Here is a 10,036-nt window from a genome sequence, read left to right as displayed (position 1 = left end):
GAATTGCCTTCCTCCCCTTTGAAGTCACAAACTACTTCCCCCAGCATCCTCTTTGTCTTGAGCTGAAGATGGTATTTAAGGTGATGGATTCAGCCACTTCATTGAATTCCTGCATTTTCCTTGGTCTCTCCCATATATACATGTTATTAAATTTTGTTTGATTTTCTCCTGTTCATCTGTCTCATGTCAGTTTAATTCTTAGACCAGCCAGAAGAACCTAGAAGGGCAGAGGAAAAATTCCTCCTCCGTATCACCTGCCACATTGTTAAATTCACTTACTAGTTTTTGTAGTTTTTTGGTTTTGTTTTTATGATTCTTTGGGTTTTCTGTATACAGGATCATGTTGCCTGCAAATAGGAACAGCTGTATTTCTTCCTCCAATATTTTTTTTTTCTTTTTAAAAAATTTATTTACTGATTTTACTTATTTGGTTTTACTGGATCGTAGTTGTGGCATGCATGTGGGATCTACTTCCCTGACCAGGGATTGAACCCGGGCCCCCTGTGTTGGGAGCGTAGAGTCTTATCCACTGCACCACCAGGGAAGTCCCCAGTATGTTCTTTTTTTCCCCCTTTCTTTGCTGCACTGGCTAGAACTTCCAATACAGTGTTGAATCGACGTGGTGAGATTAGACATCCTTGCCTGGTTGCTGATGTGAAGGAAAGCTTTCCACGTTTCACTATTAAGCAGGTTGGTAACTATGTGTATTTCATAGATGCATTTTATTAGTTTTCTTCCTACTTCATTGAAAGCTGTTAGCATGAGTGGGTGTTGAATGTTCTCAAATGCTTTTTCTGCCTTAATGAGTTGGTCATATGATTTTTCCATTTTAATTCCTTAATGTGATGATATATACTGATTGAATTTTACTGTTGTGGCCTCTCCCACTGCGGAGCACAGGCTCCGGACGCGCAGGCTCAGCGGCCATGGCTCACGGGCCCAGCCGCTCCGCGGCATGTGGGATCTTCCCGGACCGGGGCACGAACCCGTGTCTCCTGCATCGGCAGGCAGGCTCTCAACCACTGCGCCACCAGGGAAGCCCCCTGACTGAGTTTTGAATGCTAAACCAAACTCACATTCCTGGGATAAGTACTTCTTGGTCATGATGTGTTATATTTTTATATATTTCTGGATTCTATATTCCAATATACTTTTTAAACATCTTTATTGGAGTATAATTGCTTTACAATGGTGTGTTGGTTTCTGCTTTATAACTATCGTCCAATATTTTGTTAATAATTTTTGTGTTTAAAAGGGATATTGATGTATACTTTTCTCTGCTTGTAATATCTTTGTCAGAGTTTGGTATCAGGGTTATGTTGGCCCACTAAAAGGAGTAGGGAACATCTTCGCCTCCTCTATGTTCTGGAAGAGATGGTGTAAATTAGAATTATTACTTCTGCAAATGTTTGATCTACTGTCCCTAGAGAAGCCATTTGACCTGGATTTTTCTTTGTGGGAAAGTTCTTTATTACAATTTAATTTTTTTTGACAGTTAAGGGATCATTCAGATTTTTTATTTCTTTTTGTATCCATTTCACTGAGTTGTGATTTTCAAGGAATTTGTTACTTTCATCTAGGTTGTCAAACTTATTAGCATATAATACTGAATATTTTAACACCTCCTTTCAGTAGACAAAAAAGTACATGAAACATGAGTAAGGATACAGAATATTTAAGCAACACTGTCAACAAACTGTCCTAGTTGATATTTATAGACTGAACGCTTGCAGAATACACATTCTATTCAAGTAGTCATGAAATATACATTGCATATAGTCCACATGCTGGACCATAAAATAACTCTCAAAAATCATGTTAAATTAGGTATCAATAAAGATAAGCTATTTTTCACACCCATTAGGGTGGATACTATTTTTAAAACCCCAGAAAATAACAAGTGTTGGCAAGGATGTAGAGAAATTGGACCCTCACACATCGCTGGTGGGAATGTTAAATGATGCAGCCCTGGGGAAAACAGTATGACAGTTCCTCAAAAAATTTAACATAGAATTACTATATCCAGCAATTCCACTTCTGAGTATACGTCCAAAACAATTGAAAGCAGGGTTTCAAGAGACATTTTTACACCTGTGTGCCAGTAGTACTATTTGCAATAGCTAAAAGGTAGAAGTAACCCAGGTGTCCAGCAACAGATGATAGACAAACAAAATGTGGTCTCTGCAGACAACGGAATATTGTTCAGCCTGAAAAAGGAAGGAAATTCTGATGCATGCAACAACATGGATGAACCTTGAGGACATTACGCTCAGTGAGATAGCCAGGCACAAAAAGACAAATACTGTATAATTCCACCTATATGTGGTCCCTAGAGCAGTCAAATTCACAGAGACAGAAAGTAGAAAGGTGGTTGCCAGGTGCTCAGGGAGAGAGGAATGGGGAGTCAGTGTTTATTGGGGACAGAGTTTCAGTTTTGCAAGATGAAAAGAGTTCTGGAGATGGATGGGGGTGATCGTTGCCCAACAACGTGAATGTACTTATGCCACTGAACTGTACACTTCAAGATGGTTAAGAAGATAATATCTGTTATGTGTATTTACTACGATGAAAAAGGAAATTAAAAAGCTATCCAGAAAATCTCAAAAATATTTGAAGATCAAACCACCTACTTTTAAATAAGCAATGAATAAAAAACAAAGTAACAAGGGAAGTTTCAAACTATTTTTAACTGGATGAGAGTGAAAACACAGCAGTTCATAATTTGTGGGAAGCCCAGAAACCAGTGCTTCTGGAAAATTAGTAGCTCTTATGTTGGTTAGGTCCCGGGGGCGCTGAGACATTTGGTCAAACAACATCCTGGGTCTCTGCGTGAGGGTGTTTGTGGATGAGATTAACGCCTGAATCGCTAGACTGAGTAAGGTGAATTGCCCTCCCTAATGCGGTCCAGTCAGCTGAAGACCCAAATAGAACAAAAAGGCTGAGTAAGAGGGAATTTCCTCGGCCTGAGTGCTGAGCTGAGACTCGGGTCCTCTCCTGCCCCTGGGCTGGAACTTACCCCATTGGTTCTGCCGGTTCTCAGACCTTCGGACTGGGCTGAACCACAGCATTGGCCCTCCTGGGTCTCCGGCTTGCAGACCACAGATGTTGGGATCTGTAAGCCTCATTAACCATGTGAATCATTCCTTATAATAAATCTCTTGAGGGACTTGCCAGGCGGTCCAGTGGTTAAGACTTTGCCTTCCAATGCAGGGGGTGCGGGTTCGATCCCTGATCCCATATGCCTCGCGGCCAGAAAACCAAAACATAAGACAGAAGCAATATTGTAACAATTCAATAAAGACTTAAAAAAAAAAAATGGTCCACATCAAAAAAATCTTTAAAAATAAATAAATAAATACGTAAATAAATAAATAAATGTCTTGAAACGTACACACGCATGAACGTCCTATTCCGGTTCTCTGGAGAACCCTGATTAATACAACTCTAAGCAGTTGTTTCAGGAAACAATAAAGGTGCGCAATCAGCTCTCTCAGGACAGAAAGGAAGTCGAGGTGACCTGGCCAAGGTCCCGCCATCAGTAGTGGAAGATCCAGGACTGGGGTGCAGACCTCCAGGCTCGGAGTGGCGTCGGGGCCTCACCCTCAAGCTGAGCTGTGTCTCGGAGTCCCCTTCTCCCGCAGGCCTGTGTCAGGAGTGTGGAGGACAAGCAGTGGGGCGAGGGCCGTGTCAGGCTCATCCTCAGCGGTGCTCCCGAGGGGAGAGTTTAGGCCGATGGATGGAGGGAAGCTGTGGGAAGGCAGATCCTGGATTGAGTGGGGCAGAAGAGCAAGCAGCCAGCTTAGGTGGTGATGAATCCTTCATCCCTGGCGGTGCTATAGCTTGTCTGTGCTCACAGTCACAGCCTATCATTCATGTTCGAACAAGGATTCCATGGACACTCTTCAAGAAGCTAGCATGTTCTGCCTAATCTATCATGTTTCTTTAAAAAATTATTATTCACAGTTTTCCAGTCATTGGTCTAAAGACCATGAAGCTATTTTAAGCAGGAACATGGTCCATTTCCCTGACTGAAAAGAAATAATTACTATGTATAAAATAGATAACCAACAAGGTCCTACTGTATAGCACAGGGAACTATATTCAATATCTTACAAAATCTATAATGGAAAAGAATCTGAAGATAGATATATATGTATCTAGCTGAGCCACTTTGCTATACACCTGAAACACTGTAAATCAACTATACTTCAATAAAAAATATAAATACATGAATAAACAAGATCAGATTTTTTTAAAAGAGAAATAATTAAACCAACTAACAAAATGCTCTTGTCCTGGGGTGTGTGGAGTGTTCTAACCTCACCTCGATCGCAGCCCCCAAATACAGGAACATGCCCTGGGGCCAAGGTCTCAGTCAGACACAGTGGTGTCATGGGCACCTCACTCCACGTCTCTGGGTCTCAGTGTCCTCGCCTGTAAGATGACAGTGGGCATAAAAGCGTGCATTTGCTGGGTCTCTTGAAAACACTTTCCCAATTCCTGTGTCTTGTGCTTTGATATTTAGTGAGGATGGAAAGATCACAGTTGACAATGGCATCTGGAAAGTTAACAGCTGAGGTGCAGGCAGGGTGTCATTTTCTTCTGCCCAGGAGGAAAAGAACATGATATTTGAAGCCCACGTTTCTCAGGACGTCAACTCTTTAGCATCCAAATGCAGCCCATTTTTGCTGAAAGACACACAGAGTTCTGTGACAGGCAAACGTCTCATCCCACCTCAGGGATGAAAACTGGTATTGGAAAACAACAGAGCTCTTCACAGCAGCTCCTTTTAAATCTCTTTTAATGACTAATATCCTCGTTCCGGTGTGTGCCTGAACTGACCTGAGCAAAATCAAACTGAGACTAATTAGTGTGGAAGAGATGACACACATGGGCCCAGTTCCTGTTCTCATGGACACCTCACACTCAAAGTAAGAACGGAACAGGAAAAGAATTCTCATTTTTAAAAAAACATGTCGGGACTTTCCTGGTGGTCCAGTGGTTAAGACTCCGTGCTCCCAATGCAGAGGGCCTGGGTTCGATCCCTGGTCAGGGAACTAGATCCCACACACCACAACTAAGAGCCCACATGCTGCAACTAAAAAAAAAAAAAAAGATCCCACATGCCACAGCTAAAGATCCCGCATGCCTCAATGAATATCGCGCATGCCACAACTAAGACCCAGTGCAGCCAAAATAAATAAATATTTTTCAAAAAACAACAAAAAACCCCCACATGTCATTGGAAATATCCTTAGCACTGGCCTGGATGTCAGGAGAACTGGGTTTTAAGTGTTATTCTACCAACCAAGTGATCATGTGACCTTTTAGAAGCCACTGGCCTCGCTCAGTTTCCAGATCTGTGAAATGGGGTTGGTTTTACTTGCCTACTATGAAATAATAGGAAATGTGTAATTGGTCTCCGCCCCCAGTTCGTGGCACAGAGCTCCTAAAGCCCTTCTAATTTCTAGGAGCATCATTTGTTCTGATATTTGGTCCTTAACCCTGGATCCTTACACAGAGCTCTTAAATCCCTTGGGATTCCCTGGCTGATAGGAGGGTCTTTTTTTTTTTTCTGGCGGTACGCGGGCCTCTCACTGCTGTGGCCTCTCCCGTTACGGAGCACAGGCTCCGGACGCGCAGGCTCAGCGGCCATGGCTCACGGGCCCAGCCGCTCCGCGGCATGTGGGATCTTCCCGGACCGGGGCACGAACCAGTGTCCTCTGCATCGGCAGGCGGACTCTCAACCACTGCGCCACCGGGGAAGCCCTAGGAGGGTCTTTTGTTCTCATGAAGTGAAGAGAAGTTGGATTTAGTCTCACAAACTTCTCTTTTTTCCATGAGATAATAATGGTAGGAGAGAAAGTAAGAAATCTCAAATAAAGATGACTTCTGCTGTTGGGACCCAGGGCAGGCCACCCCCAAATATGCCTTAATGGCATAGTAACTATCTTGAATTAAAGTTCCTTAAGACATAGCCGATACGAGAGGGGCACTGTGACCCTCCTCTCTGTCTTCCTGAAAGCAGGAAATAAATTTCTCATGTGAAAGGTCCACGCTCTGCACTTGGAGGTAGAAGGACACCCTTATTGCCAGAAATAGGGAACTCAGGGCCGCGAGTCTATACCAACAACCTGTTCCTTCTTTAATTTACCACTCCAAACCCAAACCCTGCTTAGAGTCTTCCCTAACTAAGTACCCAAAGCCTAAGTTTCTTTTTCCTGTCAATTCCTCTCAAATTTGTTTCTTTGTCTAAAAAATATAAAAGCTGCTTGCTTTGGCCACTTCTTAGGTCCCATTTCTATGAAACCTCTATGAGCACAAATTAAAATTTACTTCTTTTTCTCCTGTTCATGTGTCTTGTGTCAATTTTATTATTAGTTTCCCTCCGGACACTGCCTTTCTCAATCATACAAGAAGCATTCAGGGCCCACGTGGTAAAAATGGCAGGAAAGACACCTTCCCCCCGGTTAATTAAACCTTGAGCTCATTTAAGTTTCTTATGGGTGCAAAACCACAAAACCTAAATTATCCAGTCAAGTCAGGTTATGACTTAAGGACATTATAGTTGTCACAGTCTAATGTGTACCTTTGTAATGTAAATGTTGTGATATTGTCAACGGTTTAGCTAAACTTACCTGGCTGATCTGTTCAATGATTAAGTAAGCCTGCTCCGTGGGCAGGGAGACTGGAGCATCACACGGAAAGTCGCCCTCCCTCTGATAGGTGTCTCAGGTGAAGGGCAGACAATTTGAGGGCTGCTGCAAGGTTGACAGAATAACTGTGGCTCCCCCTTCAGTGAACATATGGGAAGTTAGGGGAAAAACAAAATTCCTCTTGATCACTGCGTTGGCGGAGCTGTACGTGAAATGAATTTCCTACCGTGTATTGGTTTCTTGGGTGTGAATTTTTTTTATGTATAATGTAAAGCTGGCTGGCGTGTACAAAAGGGAGTGGTGGGGCCTGTGGCCAAAAGGGAGTGGTGGGAACTGTGGCAAACTAGGGAGGTCACAAATCCTTCTTTTATAAGTGGCTGCCACTCATCTCCAGCATGTCATTGCTGTGTGGAAATATAAGCCCAGTGTTGCCAGCACTTCTGATGCTTTGAAAGAAATTATAAATCTAGATTTTATATAAAATAGCCTGATTTTTAAATATTGGGAAACAATTCAAATTAAAGAAATCTGGGTAGTGTTTTTTGTCCGACGGTTAATAGGGCCTCCTTGTGGAGTGAATACTTGACCACTTACTGTGCTAAGCACTGTCCTAATGCTACATGTGTTATTAATGGAATCTTTGTGCCTTAGATACCACGAGGAGCTACATGTTATCAATGAAGGTGTAACTAACTAACTTCTCAGGGCCACGCAGCCAGTAGGGAGCAGAGCCAGCATCTGACCAGCATTTGCAAAGGCCTCAAAGCCAGCTGTGCCCAAGGTGGGCAGGAGGGCCGCCTGCAACGTGAGGGTGCATTGTCCACAGAGATTTTGAAAACAGTAACAAGATGGACTGAAGCTTGTCTGGTTTTTATGACCATCACGCACAGGCAATATTAAATAATGTCAGTGATAAAATACACACTGTGTATTTATTATTTAGCACACAGGGATAAAAGACACAAATCCCCGCAAACTTCTGTAGGTTTAAGTTCTAAAGAATTGCTGTGTCTACTGTTAAGGGGTTTAAAAAAAATTTTTTTTAACTGTGGTAAAATTCACATAACATAAAGTTTACCATCTTAATCATTTTTTTTTGCGGTACGCGGGCCCCTCACTGTTGTGGCCTCTCCCGCTGCGCAGCACAGGCTCCGGACGCGCAGGCTCAGCGGCCATGGCTCACGGGCCCAGGCGCTCCACGGCACGTGGGATCCTCCCGGACCGGGGCACGAACCCGCATCCCCTGCATCGGCAGGCGGACTCTCAACCACTGTGCCACCAGGGAAGCCCCATCTTAATCATTTTTAAGTGTGCAGTTCATTAGCATTAAGTATGTGTGTGTGTGTATATATATATATATATTTAAATTGGAGTATAGCTGCTTTACAATGTTGTGTTAGTTTCTGCTGTACAGCAAAGTGAATCAGCCACACACATACATATATCCCCTCTTTCTTGGATTTCCTTCCCATTTAGGTCACCACAGAGCATTGAGTAGACTTCCCTGTCATTAGCGTTACACATATTAACATTATTTTGCAATCAATCTCCAGGCATTTCATCTTGCAAAACAGAAACCCCATACCCATTAAATACCACTTCTCATTCCCCCTCCCCTAGCCCTTGGCAACTGTAGGGGAGGAATATTTTTCCTCTACCCTTCTAGGTTCTTTTGGCTGGTCTGTTCATTAAATTGACATATGACAGGTTAACAGGAGAAAAACAAATTTATTGTCATACTTATGGGAGCCTCACATAGACATGAGAGGTTCCAAGACAGGCAATGGAGGCTTGTGTGCCAGCTGAACTAAGGTGAAGGGCTAGGGCTCTGGGGCTCCAGGGGGAGGAAGACCAGTCACAGGAAGCTGGGAAGAGCAAGTGCTCGGTGAACACAGGTTTGTCAGGCCCTGCCAAACGCCCAGCTCATCACGCCAGCCCACACTCTGTGGTTATCTCTGGTGGCAGCTCCGTTCCCTGACCATGCCTTCTAATTCTTTTAGGCAGTTAAGGGAGGTACACAGCTCTTCCTGAGTCTTTTGGGCCACGACTGTCTTCAGTTCAGAATGATCCACATGTGAGAGTGGCACGTTTTGGGGTGGCATATTCTGCTCCCCTTCCCAGCTACCGTCCGACTGTCTCTATGAATCTGACTGCTCTAGGGACCTCATATAAGTGGGATTTTTTTTTATTTTTCTTTTTGTGACTGGCTTATTTCACTGAGCATAATATCCTCAAGTTTCATCCATATCGTATCATGTGTCAGTACTCCCTTCTTCAAGGCTGAATAATATTCCATTGTGTGTATGCCTCACATTTGGTTTATCCATTCATCTGTTGACGGATGCTTGGGTTGCTGCTATCTTTTGGCTGTTGTGAACAGTGCTGCTATGAACATATCTCTTTGAGACCCTGCTTTCAATTGTTTGGGTTCCAGAAGTGGAATTACTGGATCATATGGTAATTATATATCTTTTTGAGGAACCTCCATGCTGTTTTCCATAGTGGCTGCACCATTTTGCATCCCCACCAACAGTGCACAAGGGATCTCTATTTCTCCACATCTTCATCAACATGTTTTCTGGTTTTGCCTTTTTTTAAAAAAAATAGTAGCCATCATGATGGGTGTGAGATGAGATCTCATGCAAAAGTCATTTGCATTTCCCTAATGACTATGATGTTGAGCATCTTTTCATGTACCTATTGGCCATTTGTATATCTTCTTTAGAGAAATCTATTCAAGTCCTTTGCCCATTTTTTTTTTTAATCGGGTTATTTATATTGGTGTCGTGGAGTTGTAGGAGTTCTTTCTATATTTGGATATTAGCCCCTTATCAGATATGTGACTTGCAAATGTTTTCTCCCGTTCTGCAGGTGGCCTTCTAACTCTATTTATTGCATCTTTTGATGCATAGAAGTTTTGAAGTTTGATGTGGTACTATTTATCTCTTTTTACTTTGGTTGCCTGTGCACTGTTGAATTTTAATAACATATAAACATTAAAATAACACACTTTAAAAATGTATGCTTTACACACAATGTACTGTACATGGATGTTAATTCTGAAAACTCTTAGTTACACAGTAGGCCCCATACATATGGATTTGTGTTTGTTTCCAGAGTAACTTTTGGAATCCTGTGAATTTGCCTCAGACACAGTTCTTGTCTCCAGCCCCCACCACGGTACACATTTCTGTGCCTAAACAGTAGATCCGAAATGATCAATGATGGCACCGTGATTGTCAAGACAGAGAAAACAACTCGTGTTAGTTATTCAGCCATCCTATGAGCCCACTTATGATTCTTACCTGGTTTAAATTTTAAGACAGTGAAACAGAGTGCAAACTGTAAGGGGTAATATTTTTGTCGCTTAAGTGCAAATC

This window comes from Orcinus orca, chromosome 10, assembly GCF_937001465.1.
Source record: "Orcinus orca chromosome 10, mOrcOrc1.1, whole genome shotgun sequence".
Classification (NCBI taxonomy): Eukaryota; Metazoa; Chordata; class Mammalia; order Artiodactyla; family Delphinidae; genus Orcinus; species Orcinus orca.
Note: the sequence above shows the minus strand (reverse complement) of the source record.